The sequence below is a fragment of the Myodes glareolus genome, chromosome X (assembly GCF_982192425.1).
Source record: "Myodes glareolus chromosome X, mMyoGla1.1, whole genome shotgun sequence".
Classification (NCBI taxonomy): Eukaryota; Metazoa; Chordata; class Mammalia; order Rodentia; family Cricetidae; genus Myodes; species Myodes glareolus.
In genome coordinates this window covers 136,939,061-136,956,238 of record NC_142053.1, presented here as the reverse complement: position 1 = coordinate 136,956,238, position 17,178 = coordinate 136,939,061, and the positions used below count along the sequence as shown (strand labels likewise).

General features: G+C 42.1%; 1 long non-coding RNA gene across 1 annotated transcript; it reads right to left on the bottom strand.

Annotated features, from left to right (window-relative positions):
* Positions 1-10,961: 10,961 nt before the first annotated feature.
* On the bottom strand, positions 10,962-15,424 carry LOC125417896 (uncharacterized). Its single transcript, XR_007237263.3, has 4 exons — positions 14,801-15,424; positions 14,640-14,707; positions 11,735-11,881; positions 10,962-11,272 (listed from the first exon to the last, which is right to left on the bottom strand). It is a non-coding gene; the product is annotated as an uncharacterized LOC125417896 (long non-coding RNA).
* Between the last annotated feature and the right edge of the window lie 1,754 nt (positions 15,425-17,178).

Here is a 17,178-nt window from a genome sequence, read left to right as displayed (position 1 = left end):
TCTCCTAGTAGGCTGAGAATTATAAGTAGACACTGTGAAGGCAAATTTTTCTTTATCCTTTTCTTGTAAAGGAATAGTGAAAAAACAATCCTTTAAATCAATAAGTGTGAGAGGTCATCCCTTTGGTAACATAGAAGGCAGAGGAATTCCAGATTGTAGAGGGCACATAGGTTGAATAACCTTGTTGATAGCCCTTAGATCTGTCACCATTTTCCATTTTCCAGATTTCTTTTTAACAACAAAAACAGGAGAATTCCAAGGGCTAGTAGATTCCTCTATATGCCAAGCATCTAGTTGCTCTTGTACCAGCTGTTCTAAAGTCTGCAACTTTTCCTCAGCTAGAGGCCACTGCTTAACCCATATTGGTTTCTCAGTTAACCATTTTAAAGCTAGGGCTGTTGGTACCTCTGAAGGTTTGTCAATTGCTTTGTGTTCTTGTACATCCTGAATGGCTGCTGTTCATCATCTGTAATATCTTCTAATATTTTCCTCAGAAACATAAGTTTTGGGGGCTGCAGGAATGTTAAGCTGGGTATTCCATTGCTACAATAGGTCATGACCCCACAAATTCACTGCAATATTGGCTATATATGGCCTTAATCTTCCTATTTGCCCTTCTGGACCAATGCATTCAACCCATCTTGTGCATTGTTTTACCCGAAATAGGGTTCCAATTCCCATGAACTGAACATCTACCTCTCGTAGAAGCTAATTTGGATGCTAAGATTCCGGAGTAATGATATTTACATCTGCACCCGTGTCTATTAAGCCTTCAATAAAAATGCCATTTATACAAACTCTTAGCTTTGATCTTTGATCGTTAATAGAAGTCTGCCAAAATATCTGTTTTCTCTGTCCTACTAGATTTTTTGACTCATCCTCCACATTTAACCCACAATTCAGACCAGTATTGCTTTTTACAGCAGGTACTGGATTTTTTAAATTTTCTTGGTGAGACACATTCTCCACTGTAACTGAGAATGACTGGGCCACTTTTGGTTTTGGGGGCCTGTGAGAGACCCCTCAAGGAGTTTCTCAATGGTATCAGGTTGCCTTGTCTGTCTGTTATTGACCTGCACTCATTGGTCCAATGTCAGCCTTTACCACACCTTCTGCATATACCTGAAGGCCAAGGACTCCTATTTTTGCCATTCCCAGAGGAGACATTATTCCTAGAAATTTCTTGCCTTCAATCCCTTCTCAGATGTTCTATTTTACCACAATTGAAACATTTGGCAGTTTGATGTCTTCTCCTTACTTTGGAAATTGCTTCTCCTACCCAAGAGTCATCATTGTAGTCGATTGTCTCAACATTCATTGTATGCAAAATCTATTCATTTATAGGTGCTGATCTAAACCTTAAGGGCCTAATTATGTTTTGCATTCTAAGTTTTCATTTTCAAAAGCCACAAATTCAAGAATTTGTCTAGCTTCTGGGTCTTTTATTCCTATTTGTAGAGCCATAATTAATCTTTGTAAAAAAATCAGTAAAGTATTCTCTCTGTCCCTGTCTAACCCTGGTATATGATTCAATTATTTTCTCTAATTCTTGAATCCTATTCCAAGTATTCAAGGCTGTTTTGTGACATAGGGACAATACTTCTTCATTGTAAAGAGCTTGGACCTGTGGGTCAGCATACGAACCTTTGCCAAGAATTTGATTTGAGGAAACCTCAAGACCTTTAGCTTTTCCCTGTTGTTCTATATCTTTGGATTCTTCTCTGAAATAAATTCCAAACATCAGCGAAGGTCCATCATCCAGGACTGCTGAAACTAACTGAAAAATGTCATGGGGGGTTGCCCTGACATTAGAAGCCCAGGTCTTTATCATCTCCTTAACAAATGCAGAATGCAAGCCATAAGTTACAATAGCTTGCTTAATTTTTTTGAGATTATTCATTACTACTGACGCCCATCTACCTTCTTTGGCTCCCTTCGAGCCTTTAGAAGTTGATGCTTTGTCAGAGTAAATTACAGGGTAGGACACCAAAACCCTGGGTAATCCAGTTCTGACAGCCACTGGCGATGTTGCATCCTGTCCTTGTGCCTTCTTTTCCTGTTCACCAGCTCCAGTAATTTCCTCAATAATTTCAAATCTTTTATCATTGTTTTTTGTAAAGCCTGAATCTCCTGGCCTGTATATATTTCTAGTGATTTCATGGAGGCATCAAGTCTCTGGTCCTCATTCTGCACCTGTGATTCCCAGGTTTTAATGTTCTCCTTTAAAGATAACATCTCCTCCTTGGACTTTTCTTGAATATCGTGTAGATTGCCATCCTGGAGGTACATCCTGTTACTTTATCAAAACTTTTTGAGAAATTTTGAATGTCAAATTCAACAGTATGAATTGTTTCAGATAACTTCCTAGTACCCTTAGATATGGAGTCAATTCTGTTTATCATAGTATCCAATTGTTCAGATAACCTCTGATTTTCGATTATTTTAATCCTGTCAACTAGCTGTTCATTATTAGTCCATAAAGATTGTATCGTTCCTAGGAGTGCCATATTCCCTTAATGATAGAATATGAAGAAGAAAACTGAAACCCAGTAACCAGTAAATTGAGGTATCCCCACAGTCATATAACCCATTGTATTAGTAAAGAAAGCAGTAAAAGTTGCATTGGAAATGAAAGCTGGAGCAGAGGGCCATCGGAGGGGTGAGTTTGCTTCGGGCCCGTGGCAGGGTCCCGGTGAGGAGGAGCTTGGGTGTTCCCCGACCCCATAGACGCCCAGGTCGCCCTGCAGTGCTGGCTCCCCCCTCCCGCCTGCCATCCCAGCTCCCATCCAGGTACGAATTCCTATATTTCTCCCTTCCTCCTGGGGCCATAAAATTTCCCCAGCTCACCTGCCTTGCAAGCTGGGCCTGCATTGTAAGCGCATCCCGGAAAGAGGGAGTGCCTGTGCTTCAATAGCCTGCCTGAGGAAAGGTGGGCATTCTGTCAGTGAAGTTTCTGCCCAAGAAGGGAACCTGACCCGGTACCAGAAGTTCCAATAGAGAGCATTTGAAGTAAGAGATGGGCAGATGCCAAGGCAAGACCTCATCCAACAATCTGAAAAACAACATGAAAACACCAGATCCCAACGACCCTACAATAGAAGGACTTGAACACCTTAACCCAGAAGAAGTGGAAAAAAATGCCATTATGAAAGCAATAGAGTCCCTTAAACAGGATATGAATAACTCCCTTAAAGAATTGGATGAGAAATATAACAAAAAGTTTGAAGAAATGAGTATAGAAATAGATGAGAAATATAACAAAAAGTTTGAAGAAATTAGTAAATCCGTGAATGAGACCCTGAGAAACCAAGAAAAAACAATCAAAGAGGTAAAGGAAACAGTTCAAGAATTGAAAACTGAAATGGAGGCAATGAAGAAAACACAAACCGAGAACCGGCTGGATATGGAAAACCTAGGTAAACGAACGGAGACTACAGAATCAAGCATAACCAATAGAATACAAGAGATAGAAAAACGAGTCTCAGATTCTGAAGATACCATAGAGAAAATAAATGCTCTGGTCAAAGAAAACGGCAAATCCAACAAATTCTCCTCACAAAACATTCAGGAAATCTGGGACACAATAAAAAAACCAAATCTAAGAATAATAGGGATTGAAGAAGGAGAAGAACTGCAGATCAAAGGCCCAGAAAATATATTCAACAAAATTATAGAAGAAAACTTTCCCAACCTAAAGAACGATATTCCTATGAAGGTTCAAGAAGCATACAGAACGCCGAATAGACTGGATCAGAAAAAAACATTCCCTTGCCATATAATAATCAAAACACAAAACATACAGATTAAAGAAAGAATTTTAGGAGCTGCAAAGGAAAAAGGTCAAGTAACTTATAAAGGTAAACCTATCAGGCTTACACCGGACTTCTCTATGGAAACCATGAAAGCCAGAAGATCATGGATAGAGGTACTGCAGAAACTAAGAGACCATGGATGCAAACCCAGACTACTATACCCAGCCAAGCTATCGTTCACTATCAACGGAGAAAACAAAATATTCCAGGATAAAAACAAATTTAAACAATACGTAGCTACTAATCCAGCCTTACAGAGAATATTAGAAGGAAAATCACAACCGAAGGAATCCAACATTCCCAACACTGCCTACAATAACTCAAACATCTAGCGACCATTCACAAGCACAAATCAAAGAAGGAAAACACATACACTCTACTACCTAAAAAAAATGACCAGAGTCAACAACCACTGGTCATTAATATCACTTAATATCAATGAACTCAATTCACCTATAAAGAGGCACAGACTTAGAGATTGGATACGAAAAGAGGATTCAACATTCTGCTGTTTACAAGAAACACACCTCAACCACAAAGATAGACACCTACTCAGAGTAGAGGGTTGGGAAAAGATTTTCCAAGCAAATGGACCTAAGAAACAAGCGGGTGTGGCCATTCTAATATCTAACAAAATCGACTTCAAACTAAAATCAATCAGAAGAAATAGAGATGGACATTTCATACTCATAACTGGAACAATTCATCAGGAGGAAGTCTCAATCCTGAATATCTATGCTCCTAATATAAAGGCACCCACATATGTAAAAGAAACTCTTCTAGAACTCAGGGCAGTCATCAAACCACACACACTAATAGTAGGAGACTTCAACACTCCTCTCTCACCAATGGACAGGTCAATCAGACAGAAACCAAACAGAGAATTAAGAGATTTATTGGAGGTATTGAATCAAATGGACTTAACAGACATCTATAGAACACTCCACAGAAATAGGAAAGAATATACCTTTTTCTCTGCAGCTCATGGAACCTTCTCGAAAATTGACCACATACTCGGTAACAAAGCAAACTTTCACAGATACAAAAAAATATTAGTAACCACCTGTGTCTTGTCAGATCACCATGGATTAAAATTAGAATTCAACAACAATGCTTTCCCCAGGAAGCCAACAAACTCATGGAAGTTGAACAGTCAACTACTAAATCACCCCTGGGTCAAGGAAGAAATAAAGAAAGAAATTAAACTCTTCCTTGAATTTAATTAAAACAAAGACACAACATACTCAAACCTATGGGACACTATGAAAGCAGTGCTAAGAGGAAAGTTCATAGCACTAAGTGCCCAATTAAAGAAAATGGAGAAAGCACACATTGGAGACTTAACAACACACTTGAAAGCTCTAGAAAAAAAAAAGAAGCTGATTCACCCAGGAGGTCTAGAAGACTGGAAATAATCAAACTGAGGGCTGAAATCAACAAAATAGAAACATAGAAAACAATCCAAAGAATCAATGAATCAAAAAGCTGGTTCTTGGAGAAAATCAACAAGATTGACAAACCCCTATCCAAATTAATCAAACGGCAGAGAGAGAACATGCAAATTAATAAGATCAGAAATGAAAAGGGGGACATAACCACAGACACAGAGGAAATTCAGAGAATCATTAGATCTTACTATGAAAGTTTATATGCCACAAAGTTGGAAAATGTAAAAGAAATGGACATTTTTTAGATAAGTACCATATACCAAAGTTTAACCAAGAACAGGTGAACAATCTAAATAGACCTGTTAGTCGCAAAGAATTAGAAGCTGTTATCAAAAATCTCCCTACCAAAAAAAGCCCAGGACCAGATGATTTCAATGCAGAATTCTACCAGAACTTCCAGGAAGAGCTAATACCTATACTCCTTAACGTATTCCACAATATAGAAACAGAAGAGTCATTGCCTAACTCCTTTTATGAAGCTACAGTTACCCTAATACCAAAACCACACAAAGACACAACCAAGAAAGAGAATTACAGGCCAATCTCATTCATGAACATTGATGCGAAAATTCTCAATAAAATACTGGCAAACCGAATCCAAGAACACATCAGAAAAATTATCCATTATGATCAAGTCGGCTTCATTCCAGAGATGCAGGGCTGGTTCAACATACGCAAATCTATCAATGTAATCCATCATATAAATAAACTGAAAGAAAAAAACCATATGATCATCTCACTAGATGCTGAAAAAGCATTTGACAAAATTCAACACCCATTTATGATAAAGGTGTTGGAGAGACTGGGGATACAAGGATCATACCTAAATATAATAAAAGCAATATACAGCAAGCCGACAGCTAACATCAAACTGAATGGAGAGAAACTCAAAGCCTTTCCACTAAAATCAGGAACGCGACAAGGCTGTCCACTCTCTCCATACCTCTTCAATATAGTGCTTGAAGTTCTAGCAATAGCAATAAGACAACATAAGGAGATCAAGGGGATTCGTATTGGAAAGGATGAAGTTAAACTTTCGTTATTTGCTGACGATATGATAGTTTACATAAGTGACCCCAAAAACTCTACCAAAGAACTCCTACAGCTGATAAACACCTTTAGTAACATGGCAGGATACAAGATCAACTCCAAAAAATCAGTGGCCCTCCTATACACAAAGGATAAAGAAGCAGAGAGGGAAATCAGAGAAACATCACCTTTCATGATAGCCACAAATAGCATAAAATATCTTGGGGTTACTCTAACCAAGGAAGTGAAAGACCTATTTGACAAAAACTTTAAGTCTTTGAAGAAAGAAATTGAGGAGGATACCAGAAAATGGAAAGACCTCCCCTGCTCTTGGATTGGGAGAATCAACATAGTAAAAATGGCAATTCTACCAAAAGCAATCTATAGATTCAATGCAATCCCCATCAAAATCCCATCAAACTTCTTCACAGACCTTGAGAGAACAATAATCAAGTTTATATGGCAAAACAAAAAACCCAGGATAGCCAAAACAATCTTATACAATAAAAGAACTTCTGGAGGCATTACCATCCCTGACTTCAAACTCTATTATAGAGCTACAGTATTGAAAACAGCTTGGTATTGGCATAAGAACAGAGAAGTCGACCTATGGAATCGAATAGAAGACCCAGATATTAACCCACAAACTTATGAACACCTAATTTTCGACAAGGGAGCTAAAGGTATACAATGGAAGAAGGAAAGCATCTTTAACAAATGGTGCTGGCATAACTGGATGTCAACCTGTAAAAAAATGAAAGTAGATCCATATCTATCACTATGCACAAAAATCAAGTCCAAATGGATTAAAGACATCAACATTAATCCGTCCACTTTGAACCTGATAGAAGAGAAAGTGGGAAGTAGTCTACAAGATATAGGCACAGGAGGCCTCTTCCTAAGTAGGACCCCAGTAGCACAGACAATAAGAGAAACAATGAAAAAATGGGATCTACTGAAACTGAGAAGCTTCTGTAAAGCAAAGGACACTGTCAGTAGGACAAAAAGGCTGCCTTCTGACTGGGAGAAGATCTTCACCAACCCCTCATCAGACAAAGGTCTGATCTCCAAAATATACAAAGAACTCAAGAAATTAGACACTAAAACTCTAATTAACCCAATTAAAAAATGGGGTACTGAACTTAACAGAGAATTCACAACAGATAAACTTCGAATGGCCAGAAGACACTTAAGGTCATGCTCAACCTCCTTAGCGATCAGGGAAATGCAAATCAAAACCACTTTGAGATACCATCTTACACCTGTCAGAATAGCTAAAGTCAAAAACACCAATGATAGCCTATGCTGGAGAGGATGTGGGGTGAGGGGACCTCTCATCCATTGTTGGTGGGAATGCAAACTCGTGCAGCCAGTGTGGAAATCAGTGTGGCGGTTTCTCAGGAAACTGGGAGTCAACCTCCCTCAGGACCCAGCAATTCCACTCTTGGGAATATACCCTAGAGATTCCCTAGCATACTACAAAAGCATTTGTTCAACTATGTTCATAGCAGCACTATTTGTAATAGCCAGAACCTGGAAACAGCCTAGGTGCCCCTCAATAGAAGAATGGTTAAAAAAGGTGTGGAACATATACACATTAGAGTTTTACTCAGCGGCAAAAAACAATGACATCTTGAATTTTGCATGCAAATGGATGGAAATGAAAACGCTTTACTGAGTGAGGTAAGCCAGACCCAAAAAGAGGAACACGGTATGTATTCACTCATAAGTGGATTCTAACCATAATTAAAGGTCTTTGAGCCTATTATTCGTGATCCTAGAGAAGCTAAATAAGAAGATGAACCTGATGAAGATTATTTAGCTATCCACCAGGAGGTAGGAAATAGACAAGAGTCCCAGGTAACCTCGGGTGCATGGGGGGGGGGTGGGAGGGTTGATGGAAGGGGAGAGGGTTAGAGAGAAGGGAGTAGGGAAGGAATGGGGAAAGCTCGGTGGCCTGGGATGGGGGGGGGGAGGAAGGATGAATATGGGATCAGGGAAGAATATATTTCAACTAAGGGAGTCATTTTAGGGTTTACAGGAGACTTGATTATATATGGGATCCCAGGTCCAAGGAGAGATCCCCCAGATTGTTCTCTGGACAGAGGAGAGGGTGCCTGAACCGGCCGTGGCCCATAACCATACTGATGTATATTTTGCTTATCACCATAGATCCTTCATCTGGCGAAGGACGGCGATACAGACGGAGACCCACATTGGAGCACCGGACTGAGCCCCCCAAGGTCCAAATGAGGAGCAGAAGGAGGAAGAACATGAAAAAGGAAATCAGGACTGCGAGGGATGCTATCACCCACTGATACAAGGGAACGGATCTAATGAGAGTTTACCAAGGCCAGTTGGACTGGGACTGAACGAGGACGTGATCTAACCAGATTCTCGGAATTTGGCCGGATTCTCTGAATGTGGCTGGCCCGAAGTCTTTCTGAAAAGCCATTGACTATGATACTGGGACTTGTTTCCTCTGCATATACTGGATTTTGGGGATCCAGTCTGTTTGGATACTCACCTTCCTGGACCTGGAGGGAGGGGGGAGGAATTTGAACTTCCCACAGGGCAGGAAACCCTGACTGCCCTAAGGGACGAAGAGGGAGGAGGAGAGGGAGTGGGGGGAGTGGGAGGGTGTTGGGTAGAGGGGCGGAAATGGAAACTTTTAAAATAATAAAATTTAAAAAAAAAAGAATTGAAAAAAAAAAAGAAAGAAATGAAAGCTGCCATGTTACGTGCTATCCAGCAGGTGGCGCTGGTGCCAAGTCACGACTAGAATCAATGCAAAGGTGACAGAAACAGTCCTGTTTCAGTATCGGCCTTGGTATTTGTTAAAGACTGGGAAATACAAATTGCTGAACAAAATAAATGCAATTAAATCAATTCCATACACGGAACCAGAAACCCAGAATCCAGGAGCAGAGAACAACAACCCAGAAGCCTCATATGCTGCCATGTGACAGAGTCACCCAGAGGGGTTGCAGTGTTTGGCAAATGTTTGTGCTCTGATTCACGCTGTGTAGGTGCTGCGTTGTGACAGGGATTTAAAAAATGCTCAGGAAAGAACAAATCAGGCGGGCAGAGACTGTCCGGGACTATGGATCCCAGGAGGCATGGAGTTTAAATCTATGTGGGTGCCAGGTCTAAGATGTAAGTCACAAAACAATCCCATACCAGTTTGCAATTATGATTAATAAAAGGGTTATTTATTTAAGGGGAAAAACTTACAGATCACTGTCCTAGACAACAGCCCTCTGTGCAACCAGGAAAAGTAGCTGGAAGCTGAACCAGAAGCAAGAGAGAGAGAGAGAGAGAGAGAGAGAGAGAGAGAGAGAGAGAGAGAGAGAGCAGGGCTACCACTGCTTTTTAAAGCAAAAGAAACAATGCCCAAGTAGGCTGGTATCTTAAAGGCTGAAGGAGTGGAAGGCGCTCCCGCAGCAAAGGTAGGGAGGCTCTGGGAGAAATTTGGAGGAGGGGAAACTCTAATCAGAATATATTGTATGAAAAAAAATTTATTATCAATAAAAAAACTCACTGTGACTGGTGTTGGAATGAGCCCTCTTTCCACCTTATTCCTTGATAGTATATATCTGAGACTAGATCAAATGGTTAGACTGGCTCATTCGTTCTGGAGCTCCTGGGATTTGTGTGTCTCCATACCTCCCTGTTGCTGGGGTTCCAGGTACATTGTCTACTGTAGTAGTAGCCATTTGATGGATCTTCAGGCAGAAGCCTCTTATCCATGCACTTAGGAGGGGAGAAGGGCAGGAGGAAAGAAGTACAAGCCCTAACTCCATGAAACAGTCTCAGCAACACAATCAAACAGAAATGCCAGTCCTTATGAACAGGCTGCCAGGGTTACTCCTTGACAAGCACTAGAGCCAAGTTTCTCTGGTGCTCCTCACAGCCACTGAAGAACTGTGTGTTTCATTAAGGTCACTGGCAGAGGGTTAATATGAATAAACGAGCTTTGTATTTTGTCCTGGGGGACACATGCTGAAGCAAGTGGACCCAAGAAGCAGGTACTGCTCCACTGGGTAGGGGAGCTCAAGCACTAACTATTCAACCAGGATGGATGGAGGCAATGGTGTGAAGATAAAGAGGAGACTGATTTCTACAGAAAAAGATTGTCCTTTAATCAGAACAATGGATGTCAGAAGTCTCTCCACAGGCATGGAGATGGTGAACCCAGGCACAAGGACCTGAAAAGGGAACCCTTGGAGTGGATGATTCCATCTCATATTACTATTGTTCTTTTTAAAAATAATATGATATGATGGCCCGGGCGGCCTGCAAGCCAGGCAGAAGCTGCCGCCGGAGCAGTACAGGGTCCCCGGGCAAGCGGCAGAGTCAGGCGGCTGGATAGGGTGGACGGCAGAGTAAATGGACATAAGGCTATACATAAAGCTAGACATTTATTACTTAAAGAAAGGAAAACATAGACAAACATAGAGAAAACAAAGACATACATACATACACACATGCACACACACACACACACACACACACACACACACACACGCGCGCGCGCGCGCGCGCACCAGAGAGAGAGGATGGCTGCGGGGGAGGTCCAAAAGTGGCTGGGGTGGGCGTGGTTAGTTCTTAAAGTGGCAGCAGAAGACTAACAATTACCATGCTTGAGAATGGAAAGGGAAAAAGAGTGGAGTAGGTGTGTCTGCTTTATTTTATTGTTTTGTTTTTCAAGTCATCCTGGAGACCTCAGGCAGCTGCTTTTTGAGGGAGATGAGAAGACAGGTAGCTAGAAAAAAATTGCTATTACTAGTCCTATGCATTAACTGCCAGAAAGAATGGAAGAACCCTGATTGGACAGGTGAGGTTCAGGTGTATCAGATACAACCAGATTTTAGTCAGAAGATGTCCTTCATCTAGGAGAGTTGGTACCAATGATAAAGTTCCAGGAACTGTTGCAGGTGTTTGGTGTTGTGAGTTGGTCTTGGCCCAGGCAGCAGGAATGACCTGTAAAAAATGTTTAAAATTGGCTAGGGTTAGCAAAAGGCTCTGGAGACTGTTAGTTTTTTACCAAACCTGATTTTGATACAGTAGTAGAACTGTAAGAGAACTGGAACGAATTTACAGCATAGCAAAAGGCTATTGCTTTAGGTTAAAAGGTATGAACATTTTAGAAGACAATTAAAGAAAACTGGGAACTCTGAACCTCTGAAAATACATCTGAAACCTGTTAATCCTGGACTTTGAAGCCTGTTAAAGAACAGTGCCTTAAATTGTCAAATGCCATTAGACAGATATGGGAGGAATAAATGAGCAAAAATGAGACAGCTTTTTTAGCTACACAGGCAATCCCAAATCCTCTCTCCTTAGTTCTTGGAGAGCACCAGTCTTAGAAACAGTGCTTGCTATTAGCTGCTGAGTACAAGAGATCCAAAGATTTCTCCTATGGGAGGGGGGAGATTAGTCTACCTGTCTTTGCAGCATGAAGAGATCAATTCCCCAAAAGGTATCCAGGAAGCTGAGGAGGTGGAAGGCTGCTTTCTGCTGAGTGGGTTGCTTTGTCAAACCCAGAGGTAAGGCTTGGAGACAGAAGGTCTTTGGAGGAGCTAAAGGGTGCTACAAAAATTGACATGTCTCTATGTTAGAAGCTCTTGTTGTTAAAATGCCATAATCTCAGATCTGTAAAGGCCCTTGAGACCTAGGTACCATTACCTATTATTTAAACTGGACATGTAAGCTAAATTGAGGCATGTATTTTATCCAATTAGTTACAGGTTTTCATTAGTTTTATCAATGCTAGTAGATGCAAGAAGATTAAAGAACTAGTGCACGTGGTTACCCTTACCAAAGATGGCAGACTAGCACATGTGGTTACCCTTACCAAAGATGGCAGTGAGGTTAAAATGGCAGTTACTCACATGTTTGTATTTTTCCAGAGCTGCTGTAATCTGGAAGCACACATGCACACAGAAATATAAATATACACACACAGTGATATTGTGGCCACATCATTCTAACAGACAAATAAAGCACTTTTAGAGCAAACGTTGTAAGAGGAGGTAGGGGCAAAAGCCAGAAAAGTACAGCAAACAGCTTAGAGAAGTGGGGGGGGGGACACAGGGAGGGGGCCAAGACGACGACAGGGAGGAGAGCAGGGCAAAAGCATGTGACAGAATCCATGGGCTTTTGGAGCCTTATTTAAAAGGCTGCCCAAACACAAACAGCAAGGAGGGGATGAGAGCAGAGTGAGGTTGGAGCTGGCCGCACCTCTGGGTGCAGAACCCCGCAGACTGCAGGGGGCCATGAATGAGCAGAAGAAGAGAGGCAGAAGTGCGGGGAGGGACAAACTGCTGGCCGCAAATGAGCAGAGAAAAAAAAATGGAAGGGGGTGAGAGCATACAACTAGAAACCATGGGCTTTTGGAGCATTATTTGATTTAAGTTAGATAGCCCCAATTTAAAAGGATTTTTGTAAAAGGCTGCCCAAGGGCCTTTGAGTAATTGACTTAGAATCGCAAAAAACCAACTAGAAGAGCATGCCTGTGTGACTCAAGCCTGTCACAACTCCGAGACAAGTCTTAGCCGAAAATGGGGCAGCATGAGAAATGAGGATGTCTCCAAATACACTCAAGTCTCATCTCAGCGGAAGCTCTTACCCGTGCCTTTCAGTTAACAAAGGGACAATCTTTAAATGTTTTCACAGACTCCAAATATCCTCCTGTCCCACGTGGCTATCTGGAAGGAGTGTGGGCTTCTTACGACAAAAGGAAGATCCACAACTAACTCAGGTTACATTATGGACATGTTAAAAGCCTCCCATCTCCCCAAAGCTATAGGAATTTTTCACTGTCGGCCTCATCAGACCGACAGTTCCATTAAAGGAAATAATGGGATGACCGAGCAGCTAAAACAGCAGCATTCCAGAGCCCAAACCTACCCCAGTCACCTCAGGGGGTTCATACAGTACAGCCCACACTCTCACAGACACCCCCTGACACTCAGCAGATTCTGTCCTACCTACATCAGCTCTTTCATCCTAATAGCAAAGCTCTGTTTCATTTTGTTAGGCTCACCTCCAACCCACCCCTGAGGACATAAAGTTCCTAAAAGCTATCACTGCCTCTTGTCAAATTTGTCAAAAGTCAGATCCCAAGACCAAATACCGTAGCTTTCCTTTTCCCACCCACCAGGCCAGGGGCTCCCTTTCAGGAACCGACTGGCAGCTGGATTTTACTCATATGCCCGCAGTCAAAAGAGTTAAATATCTCCTGGTCTTGGTAGATACAATGTTCGGGTGGATTGAAGCGTTTCCCACCACTAATAAGAGGGCCCAGACAGTCTCTGACGTTCTTCTCCGAGAAATCATCCCCAGGTTTGGAATCCCAACCTCTCTTCAGTCAGATAACGGCCCCTGAGTTCACTTCCCAGATTTCCCAAAACTTGTCTAAGGCTTTTAACATCCCTTAGCATTTTCATATCCCATACCACCCTCAGTATTCAGGAAAGGTAGAACGAACTAACCGTTCCTTAAAAAATGTTCTTGTTAAAATGTCACAGGAACTTCACCTCGACTGGGTAAAACTCTTGCCTCTGGCCCTCCTTAGGCTTAGGGCTCTCCCCAAAAGCCCCTTTTCATCTCACCCTTTGAACTCATGTATGGGCGGCCAGTTTTAACCCCCGGCCTCTCACCTAAAACCTCTCCCCTTCCTGATCACCTGCTTATTCCCCTGCTATCTCATCTATGCTCCCTACTGTGGGATTTTACTGACTACTCATTACCTCAACCATGTGCTAACCCATGCCCACCACCGATTAAAATAGGAGATCAGGTATTATTTTCTCCTCCAGGCCAACATCCCTCACCCCTTTCCCATAAATAGCAGGGCCCCTTCAGAGTAATTCTTTTGACTCCCACAGCTGCCAAGCTTGAGGGAATTTCTCATTGGATTCACCTATGGCATCTTAAACTGTTTACTCCTCCAGCTCAAGATGACCCCTCATACACAGTAACTCACACAGGACCCTGTTCCCTTAGGTTCCAGAGGACACCAAGTTCAGCCTCTCTTACTCCAGTTCAAAATAAATAAATAAATAAATAAATAAAGAAAGAAAGAAAGAAAGAAAGAAAGAAAGATAGATCCCATCCTTATTCAACTCTCTTGTGCCAATATACTCTCCCTTCTCCTCTTTTTCCTATATACAACTTCTCCATATACCTCCAATGTCAAGCTTAAATTTCCAAATAACCACTCAGCTGTTATTACAGGAACCATCATCAAACGTAGAGCTGGAGGTACAAGGACTGTCAAAAGCCCAGGTGGTAATAAACTAATAAATTTGTAGCCCCAAACTCCAAAAAACCTCATAAAACAAACCTTAACATAACAGGCTTGTGACTGACTGCAGCAGTGTCTCCTGGATGTTGAGGGAATGCCATGACACACTGTATTGTTATAATCATACACTGTTAATATGTCTAAAATTTATTTCTTTTCAAACATTTTTTTATAAGCTCCAGGGAGCCGGTTTGACCCACCTAAACAGACCAGACTCGCCCGGAATAAGTATCATTTAATTCTTTCTTTGTCATTCCTGGTCTCGGGAACCCCTAAACTTCCACCTTCAATATTCCACCTTAAACCTCTCCCCATCAATCATTCAGGAACTCCTAAACCCCCCTTCTATCTTCAATCTTAATCCTCCCCTCTATTAATCACTAGGATCTAATTTTTTTTTCTCTCCCAAACGTAATTTTTGTCTTTCCAGCATCTTGCGAGGTCCAAGCTGCCAGATGACCCAGTTCCTCAGAGCCCGGAAAATAGTCTTAATCGGTCACTCCAGGACGCGACCAGACATCCCAAACTCCTCGACGCCCACAAAGTCAGCATGAAGCAGTTATGAGAGACCTTGCTGGGCCCCATTCCTACCCATTAAGATCCTCAACCCCCCCAAATTTTTACAATGAACGAAAGGGTGAAATGTAATTCTTCTAGCCACCCGTAAAGCTGCACTTCCGGGTTCTAAAGCAGGCGCATGTAACCCCTGTGTGCACATGAGTGGGTCGCCTGCCATCTGCGTCATCAGCGTCTGACGCAAAAGCTCACGTACACAGGTGTAAGGTGTAGCGTCACCTGTCATCAGCGCCTGACATAGGTACGTCTTTCCCCTCATGCGCATGTGCTAGGAAACTTTTAAAAGCTGGTCGTGCCATTTTTTTACGCTCTCTCCTTCCACACCATTTTCTTGGGCCCGTTAGCACAACCTCTCTTAATAAACTCCCAAGTGGGTTCGTTTGTGTCTCATGTCTTCTTCTCATTCCCGCCGGATATCTTCACAGAGTTTGAGGTCAACCTGGTTTCAGTTAAAATTCCTAGAGCAAGTTCTCGGACAGCCAGAGCTGCATAGGTGAGATCCTGTCTTAGAAAAGTGAACTAACCAATAACCAATTAGAAAACAAAACAAAAACAACTAAGTGATTCAAAGAGGAAAATAAAATAACCCACTTGCTCACTCAGCTTGGGGCCTGTAGACTTGTAGTTACCAGAGTGCATGCCCCCAGCTGGGTTTTTGTGGCTCAATAAAAATTCCAGATTCATAGACTCATCCCATGGGGAGAAGGGTGGGGCAGGAAGAAGCGAGGGATTGGGAAAGGGATAGCTATGTAAAATGAGAAAAGACTATTAAAAAAACTCTCTAAAACTCATTCTGGTCTCTTAGTGAGAATAGCCTACTAGTGACTGACTACTAATTGGGAACCAAGAGCAGTAAGTGTTCTCAACTTGAGCCAATTCTCTAGCTTCCACCTTTAACTGTTTTAAACCAAGTTTATGTCAGACCTCAGTATTTAATAGAGATTCGGGTGATATTAAATGTTCTTTGGATTCTAGCTATGTGTGTATATACTTATAACTTTTTGTGACAGTGTCTTAACACTTTGGCCCAGGCTTGCCCAGAATTCACCCCGACTTCCTCCTGCTTCAGCTTCCTAAGTGGTGGAATTACAGATGTGAGCCACCCCACCCACCCAGCTTTGCAGTTTCTTCAAGACAGGGCGTCTCTGTATAATAGCCCTAGCTGTCCTGGAACGCACTCTGTAGACCAGGCTGGATTCGAACTCAGAGATCAGATTGCCTCTGCCTTCTTGGTGCTGGGATTAAAGACATGCTCCACCATTGCTCAGCCCACCGTGCTTTTAGTCCATTCCGCACTTTAAAAACACTTAGTGACTCAGAGGGTAAAGGTACTTGATGCCAAGTCTGGTGATCTGAGTTTAGTTCCTAGCATCCACATGGTATCAGAGAACTTTTCTCTGACCTCCCCAGTAGCATGTATGTACCCCTTCCCCATCATATACTGTAATAAACGTCATGGTCTGTTACAGAGGTCTGGCTTTCTTGGAACACACCTTGTAGACCAGGTTGGCTTCAACATCCTAAGCCATCCACTTGCTTCTGCCTCCTGAGTGTTGGGATTAAAGGTGTGTATCAATTAAGGCTTCTACCATCCTTTAATTAAAACAGGGTCTCTGGATGACCTGTACGGTAGGGTGACTAGCCAGGGAATCCCAGGGATATGCCTATCTTTACCTACCTAGTATTGGTGTTCCAAGTGTGGGTTCTGCAATTTAGCTGAAGTCCTAGTGCTTGCAGTCAAGTCAGCACTGTGGTAACTGAACCATTTACCCAGCCTTTAATTCAGTACCTTTATGAATCTAGTGTATCCTTTTCTTTGAACATGATAGAACATCCAAAAACACTCTCCTGAGTTCCTAAGTTGGTTATTCAATGCTCCAATAGCTGGGAAAGGAAGGGTCAGAACACAGCAGTTAAAAATGGCAAGAAACCAGATGGGTTCTTATCAAGTCTATGAAAGTGGTTGGCCCCCTCTTCACTGGTATCTGACTGACTTGGTGAG